This window comes from Drosophila innubila (assembly GCF_004354385.1).
Source record: "Drosophila innubila isolate TH190305 chromosome 2R unlocalized genomic scaffold, UK_Dinn_1.0 1_C_2R, whole genome shotgun sequence".
Classification (NCBI taxonomy): Eukaryota; Metazoa; Arthropoda; class Insecta; order Diptera; family Drosophilidae; genus Drosophila; species Drosophila innubila.
The window spans coordinates 11,134,662-11,143,603 of NW_022995374.1; positions in this window are offsets into that span (position 1 = coordinate 11,134,662).

Genomic DNA, 8,942 nt, shown 5'->3' on the forward strand with positions numbered 1-8,942 from the left:
CTTATTCTTTTATTATCCGATCAGAATAAAACTTTTAGGGCAAATCGAGTTAGTCGAATTATTCTATATTCAAATAATTATCGACCTATAATAGCTGTAGACTTATAATATCGATTTTGTAAAATAAAAAACATTCTTCTTAATTAGATGGTCTTACAATTTCCTCAATTTTAAATTCGTTTTAGTTATTGATGCATTTTATATTCGACAAACATTATCCATTTGTTTGTCTCACAAATGTATCATAGTCTTTTTGCTAATTTTGAAGAGGTTCACGGGTTTTTCGAAATAAAATGGAATTTCATTGAGTGGATTCTTTTTTTAATACCTTCTAAGTGATGAAATGATTAAAGAGAGTAATAATCAAACATAATTCCATACAAAGATACACTCAGAACTCCTCCTTAGCTAAAGATCTGCAAATATTATTGAAGAATTTCACCATATTTCCGAATCCTTGCTAGGGATTTATTGATGTCGCGTATGACAATTACAAATCATTTCCAAGGCACGCCCTCAACACATTGATATCCTTCCTGTGGGCGTCCTGTAAATTACCAAAGTCAAGTGTAAGCGCATCCTGCAGCGCTTAAAGTGCGTCAAGGACTTTCACACTGCACGACGGGGAGAAAAGGGGGTGGCAAATCGAATTGCTTATCACCTTTTGGCCTGACAGACATCAGCATTCGATTCAACGAGGACACATTCGTTAAAGTTCTTAGGAACACCTTGGCACCTCCTCACCTGGTAGCTCCCTCTGTTTCTGTCTGTGCCTGGCGAACCCTTTTGGCATTTTAGCATATACTCGTATACGAGTAGTTGACAAAATATGCAGCTGCGTAGTTAGTGTGGCAGGAGACGCACCTCACCCCCTCACCCCCTCACCACGCACTCCCTCTTCCATTGCCAAATGCCCCAAAATATTTGCAACGATTCGATTGTCAGACCAAAGGGAAACCTCATCCAATTGGGTTCGACTGTCGCTTCGTTCGTTTGGGGGTTATTATTATTTCTGATATATGCGGTCTTACTTTGCGGTTGTCACTCGGTTGCCCTGTCACCGCGACGACATGGCCTGAGGACGTCTGCCTTAGCGTCAACGTCGGCGTCGCAGTCAACGTCGGCGTCGCAGTCAGCGTCGGTGGTCGTGCGGTCTTTGCGCCATGTGTTGTCGTGTCATGGTTACATGCAAATGAAGCGTGAGTTCCCGAAAGGTGTTGAAAACGGCTGCCAAATGTATGTGGCAACAACACACCGATAGGGAAAGGAAGAAAGGAAGAAAGAGAGAAAAGTCGCCTTCGTCTGCATCTACATAATTTTATGCCAAGCATTTCAACTTTTATTCAGCAGCTTTTTCATCTTTTGTTGACAGCCTTCTTCTCGATGACGATCAATAGGGGCATGTGTGTGTGTGTGGCCCTTCAGTGTGGCGCAGTGTGGCGCAAAGTGGTGCAGAACCAAGTGTGGCAGCTCTATTTTCAGTACTCCAATTCGTACAACATGCTGTCGAAATTGTTTCGTAATTGCAATGTTGACAGCGCCCACGTGCTGCATCCATTGAAGGTCCTTGCAAACTGAAGCTGCGACATGTCGGCGAACTGTTATAGTAAGCCTGTGACTGGAAGGGACTCTTTTGCGTCATTCCATTTGCATTTTTACAGTCTTCTATAGCTCTCAAATAGGTGAGACAGTAGGATTATGAGCTGTTGTCGGAGAGCTCTAATGGAATGAAAAGAGAAAAGAGTTACACTGAGTTTTCTCCCTTTCAACTTGTGTTTGAGAATTGGACTGCGATAGAAAATAAGATAAACATATTTCTGCTGATGTCGGAAAATTGCCCTCGGTTAAGAAGAAGTCTGAGTATTTTAATCTACTCTCCACCTATGTAACAATCCATTTAGCTTTGAAATACCTTTCTCATATTTATTTAAGGCTGCAAACCATAAAAGTTTCAGAGAAATTTCGGTTCGATGATTCAATAAATAGAACGATTTGGTACATCTATATAATATTATCAACCTACAAATTTGGCTGTGATATTTACAAAAAGAACATATTTTTTCTAACTAGCTAAAAATACAATTCTTCTTGATTTGGAAATTTCTAGCTATAACTTTTTCATACCCGGAGCCCTTTAAAAATGGCCCCAAGGTAAAGGTATAATAGATTTGTGAAAAGTATATATATTCCTGCCCAGTATCAACAGACGAGTCAGTATGTAACTGTCTGTCGCTAATTTTATCTGTATGAACGCGTCGATTTTAGAGACTTAATAGATTCTAAAATCATTCCCAAACTTATTATCAAACATCATTTAGATAGAATTTAGAGTCATACTTAACACTTTTTGCTCATCGACTGATCATGTATTTAAACTGCAGTTAAATTCAGTTAAAGGAATATAGAAACATACTTTACTGTTCCTTTCTCTTCACATACTCCAACTATGATCTGGTCTGAGGTCTGGTGAGTCTTCCGAATCACTTTGTGAGTTTGTCTGCGCCACAAAATTGCAAATATGCAGCCAGACATTAACGTGTCTCAAATTTTACGCATGCAACCAAACGGAGCGACACATTTGCAACTCTAGCTTCAAAATCAGCATTGAATTGTTGCACACGTCCACCTCCCCTACCCACTAGCCGGAGTACCCTCTCAGTCGTTGGAGAAGCCACACATGTGTGTAATTTTCTTTACGAGCGCATCAGAGAAACGGAGCAGCCGCTAGCCACCAGTAAACTAGGAGTAAGGAGAGAAAAGGCATGAGGAGAAGCACCGTCTGATAAACGGCGCCAACTCCTCCTTTCCTCCAGCTCCAGATCCACCTCCCCTTTGCCCTGTTCTTCTGTGCAGCGACAACTCCGTCGAAATAGAAAATTCAAATTTGAAAATATGGAAATGAAAGGAGCGACGACGTTGGCAGTGGAAATGAAGTCGTGGCTGAAGCAGCTGCTGCCCTTTTGCCATTGAAAGTGCAATGCAATCGCAGTCGGAGTCGCAGTCGCAGTCGACGCTACAGTCTCAGTCGACGGCGACGTCGACGTCTCAGTCGTAATTCGATTAACACCTTGGTCGGAGTCATTGCTGGCGACTATTGGCGTTTAATTGGTTAGCAGCGTCAATGATGGCCTTGGAAGAAGAAGAGCAGCTGCAGCTTCACACTTCAATCTTCCTCTTTACACTTCGGTCCCCTCTCGCTGCACCGCTTGTGGCTTGTCTGCGGCTTATTAGGTGCGGAAATCTTTATTGATTGATGCATTGTTTGTTTGGCTTGTAGAAAACGACGCCCGCCCGCAGTTTCCTATGCTCCCTGGAGAGAACTACAGATGGAGTTGGAGGCGGAGACATCTATGAGTACATGAGCACTTGGTTCGCTCGTAATTCTTTCAATCAAACATCGTCCTTTGTCTAAGTGGCAGCTGCTGATCTGCATATCGAATAGAGAGTACACTTATATAATTCACTTTCTAAATTTAAGAAAATCACAATAAAATGCGGATTCTCTTAACATTGAGAAAAATTGTATAATATTAAAATTATTATTTTTTAAATAGAAATACAATTTTAAGGTTAACTTTATCCAAAACATAAATTGCCCTTAAATTTAATCTCTCAAAATGTATGACAAACTAACAAAATTTGCATACTAAATGGTAGGCTGTCCCAAATATTGAAAGATTAGTGTAAAATGTTCTTAAGAATCTTATTTAGTTTCAGAAAATTCGCATAATCCTTATAAAAACTTCTTTCAAATTTAAGGACCAAAATTTACAGAATTGAAAAAAAACCTTTCTAAATTTGAGAAATTTATCTTTTAGCTTAGGCTACGATTTTTTTTAAAGTGTTTTTTGTATTTGTTGGCATGGTATGGTATAAGAGTTGTTTGGTTTCCGACACGTGTTTATGTTTCAGTTTCTAATTGTTTTTCAATGCATTTGGAGTTGGGGTATGTTGACGAGTTCATAACCTAGGCAAATGTTTTCCCTTGCCCTGATGAGTTTTTCTTGTCCTTTCGTCTGGCTGTTCCATTTTGGTTCACGACTTCAACTTAATTTGCAGCTTGCAAATTGCATTGCCTGGAGAAGGACATGGAAGGACACTGAGGCAAAAGCAGAATCGAGAAGTGGAGAAAAATCCTCTTTAATTAGTTCGCCTTTCGTTTAATGCAATCGCGAAAATATTTTTTAATTTAAAACGCGTAATTCAATATCTCGCGTAATTTTATTTCTCTTACAAGTGCATCAGCAGGAGGTGGAGGGGTCAGAGGTCACTCGTTCGAAGCATAAAGTGCCTGCCAGTCATTGTCAGCTCGGACCAATCTTCTCTCACCCACCTCTACTCCTCGTGTCCTGCGTGTCCTGTTCAATTTTATGCCGGCTCTGGAAAATGCCGCTTGCAAATTTTTACTCGTCCTTCGATCGATGGCTATAGGCGCGATTTATACACAAGTGGACATTGAAATAGGTGTGAACATTTTATTTATTTTATCTTGTGGTTTAATTTGCAAATTTTTACTATCTCAAGAATTATATAATACCTACATTATTTTAATATATATTTTGAAGGTATCAAATCGTAAGCCATATTTAATAATTAAATTAAATTTGCTTTGCATTTTAAATGAACATTGAATAAGGTGCATACATGGTTAAAAATATCATAAATAATTAGTTTTCAGAATATTTTTTAGGTTTTATTGCATGGATCATTCAAGGTGTCGGTAGTATTTTGGTTCAAAATATTTCAAATGGTTTTTTTTTAATATTGTATATATATTTTTTTTATTTGTCTTCAAGTTTATTGTTTTGAGTCTACTCAATGGATTTTAGTTGAATTTTGTTTAATAAATTCGATTACACAGTTAAAAATTGTAACACCTATTGCAATGTCCACATGTGTATTTATATATATGCCACATATATGGGGCAGTTGCAACAAATGTTGAAATTGGGCTGCAAAATGAGCCGCTTGATGCCGAGGGAGGCAAAAGCTCTAGAGGCTCAGGGTGCACCCGAAATGACCTGCATTCCAATGAATGGCGTTTCCTCTTCAACCATTTTGTTGATGCTCTTGCTGTTGTTTTTCTGTGAAAATTGACGCAGGAAATGCCGCAACGTTGCGATGTTGCTGTTGTTTCTGTTGTTGCTGCCACTCGGGAGTTCGAGAGTTCAAAGCTGTTGATGATTTCGGGTCAAGAGTTGAGCAACAACAAAAAATAAACAAACAACAATATTGGTCACTTGTTGTTGCATCTCTTTAAAAATCATTGTCCATTCTCCTCCATCTCCCCTTCTCTGCCCTTTCTTCTGCTCTCTCTTTCTCTCTCCATCCTTTCGCTCGTTCGCTTTTAAGTGCTGATCAAATTTCGTGACTGAAGCTTTAAGTGCAGGCCAAAAGACAAGGGAGGACAACAGACTGCACTGTTTTGTCCTTTAACAGGATACTGAGAATCCATAGGTATGTGTGTGAGATAAAGTGAGACACTCAGCTCACTGAAAGAGACAGGGAGAGAGAGAGAGAGAGAGAGAGAGAGAGAGACTGTGCAAGAGTAAGTAATTGCAAAATGAAGCTAAAAACGCAACAAATGCGAAAAGTCTGTTGGTCTCTCGACAGGATAAGGAAGAGGAAGTCTTTTTTAATAGAAATTTGAGCTCTGCCCCAAAAAGGGAAGTCAATTTAGAAGTAAGTTTTTATATTGCAACTGCAACAGAATCAACTGTAAATGAACAACAAGTAAACGCCTTTGAAACAGATGTTGCCCCAAAAAATTACACTGATATCTGATACGATGAGGTTGAAAGCTCTGAGATAAGCCATAATATATAAAATTAAAAGCAGATTAAACTATCTTAAATTATTTGTAGTATTAAAAATATTACAGTCACCATTTAATTTACTTATAATTAACAGTCCCTTAAATTGTATTTAACACAAAATTTGTCAATTAACTAGGTATTTCGAACTGTGAAGCTAATGGGACTCCAGACAGACATTAAATCCACATGATAATGAGAATGACTCAGTACAAACCATTTGTTTTAGTAAACTACCTTATTTAGAGGTATGTATTTAAGAAAGCCATTTCTGCTGGTACAAAAGAGTAAAAACTCAATATGCAACCATTTTAAATAAATACAAAAACTGCAGTGCTTTAATATGTGAGTCAGTACAGTTAAGAAAGCAATAACAGTTAATTTTCAGCAAATAATGAACTCATCTTTTTTATGATGGTAATTATGTATCTGATAAACAGCAAGCAAACTGAAAAAGTTAATAATTCGACTTATTGTTCTTTTGTGCAACATGTTATATAGTATTCTGAGATTCAAAGTTAATATTTTTTGCGCAGCTTTTCAAAAATGTTGGCAATAGTTATTCGATTAGTTTTATAAATTTCACTCCTGTGTGCGAATAAAGATTTCATGAAAATAAATCAAATTTGTAAAGATTTCGAAAATGAATTAAATTTGTAAAGAAGAAAGTGACTCTTTCCTCATACGGACTACAATATTAAAAATTTAATTGCGCAACATGCTATTAATTGAAAACAATCAATTCAATCAGTTACATCTAAAGATTTTTAAAATTTTTAGAATTATTTCATTTTCATTCCGATTTCGTTTATTTATATCCAAATCCTGATAATTTATTTTAAGTTATAAAAAATTTAAATTATACGCAAATCGAAAATAATATAGCATAAAAGGGGAGAATTGTACAAAAATTTGCCCACTATGCGTGACCTCTTTCAGTTTAAATGTCGAAGTTGAATGTCAAATGTGAACGTTTCTCGTTCTCATCTTTTTTGTGGCACAATTTGCAATGTGTCAGTTGCAAGGGAATCTTTCGAATCCCGTTGCTCGACGCTTAGTTCCGTTCCACTTCGTCTAGTCTCGACGCTCTTCTTCTAAATACCCAACAATTTTGAACACAACAGGAAATTGAGTTTTCATCGACAGCATAGCAAAAGAAAAGACGAAGAATATGATGAGAAAGAAGCAGAAGCAAGTCCTATGCAAATAATTTCAGTTTCAGGCTCGAGTCGCCTCATGTGGCAACGACTTTGCACAGTGGTTTGTCCGATCTTTAAGTTGCTTCTCTTGAAATGGATGAAAAGGTGAAAAAGTAGGACAGCTGTGGAACAATTCTAAGATCTGAAATCTGAATTCTTCATTTTGAAATTAAATATGTGTTCAAAATTAGATGCTATATCACTGCGGACGGCAGTTCGCGCTAGTGACGAAATCAGAACGAAGTGCTTGATCACCCAAATCCGACAACTAGTTCAAAATATAGTTAAATTGGAAATTTTTAGTGGACTTCTCAAAATGAAATGAAAGTCAATTTCATGTATTTTGCAATTTTTGTACGAATCATTTCGGCTTCTAGACGTGTGTAAATTTTTTACCGGTGGCATATCTAATATGATTGATATTTTCATCCAGAAGTTTTTGTTTTCATCTAGTGATGTAAAAATACATGAAAACATTTAAACTTGATGTTCAGTTTGAATTCATCAGACCACATTGTATATTCAATATCAAGAATAACCTCAAAATAATGGTATCATTGTAAAATTCCGATTCAGAGTATTTTGTTTTCTTTTTTGCTAAAGTAAACTAAATTGCACAAAAAAATTAACTAAAAAATGTAATAATAAATAGAGAATTGAAAAGAATACATGAAAAAAAAGTTGAAAAAATTAAAAATTCAATCTTTGAAATATTTCTTGCAAAATTTAGTTGTCAGAATAAAATTAGACACACATTAACTAAATCCGAGCTAAATTGCCCAAAAGGACCACTGTGTGACGACAGCGGCGTCGGCATGAGCGTTGCCAGATTCCGTTAAAAGACCGTTTGTATATTGGCAACGTCTTCTTCAATTTTTTTCTTCTTCTTATGCTTCATAGCTGTCAAAGGAGCTTCAGCAACAACTTCCGCTACATGAGCTTGTGGATGCGGATGTGGCTATATGTGGGTGGGAATCGGGCCACAAACCTGCTCAAAAGTTAAGCCATTAGCGAAATGTCCTTTACTTTGCTTATAACGCAATTTTCTGCTTCTTTCTTTTTGGCCTGTCCATTGTCTGTTGCTTCGTTAGCCAGAGTTTTAGACACACTGTGCCTGTTCGCCATTGTTGTTGCTGCTTTTGTTGTTATTGTTGCTATTGCGGAGCTAAATGACAACCTCACTGTCAGCATTTTAAACTTTTCGCCCTTACCCCGCGCCCTTTGCCCTTGTCCTTGATCCCTTCGTTCCTTGTGCTCCGAATCTGCGTTGCCCATTTTTCGGACGCTAAACAAAGTTTTTCGGTTGTTCCTCTCGCTGCATTGTGTCCAGAACGCTTTTGGACCAAAACTTTACTGCAACGTTAATGAAGTTGAAGAATTTTTTTGTCTCTAATTCGTTTTTTGGGCGACAACTTATGGAGAGATGTTTTTTTGTAAGAGATTTGCTTTTGTTTTATGTATAGGTGACAGCTAACTGAAATTAAGTAATGAAATTTGCATTTATTCTAATGTGCAAAATCTAATTTCATTTTAATTTCAATTTTTTTTCCTCAGTTGAAATCTCGACAAAATAGAGCCACAATTTAAAATCAACAATATCTCTTTTCACTCTGTTTTCATACAACTAGCAAATTAACAGTAGAATAATATGTAAAAACAACATTATAGCAGAAATTAACAGTGTCAATGTAAATGGCCGCGCAGGCAACGGCTGTTATTACAGCACTGTTAACGGGAAATGCTAACAGTCAACAGTCAATAGCAGCAGATAACAGATAAAATTTAACGAAAGTCTTGCTAACAGCGCGTAATTCGGCTGCAAGCACGACAACAACAACCCCACCCGCATATGATAAACATTTCCCCTTCGCAGTCTGCATGTTTTGGCCAAACTTAGACGCACTTTTAACCTTCAAAACTCTTCGGCAGA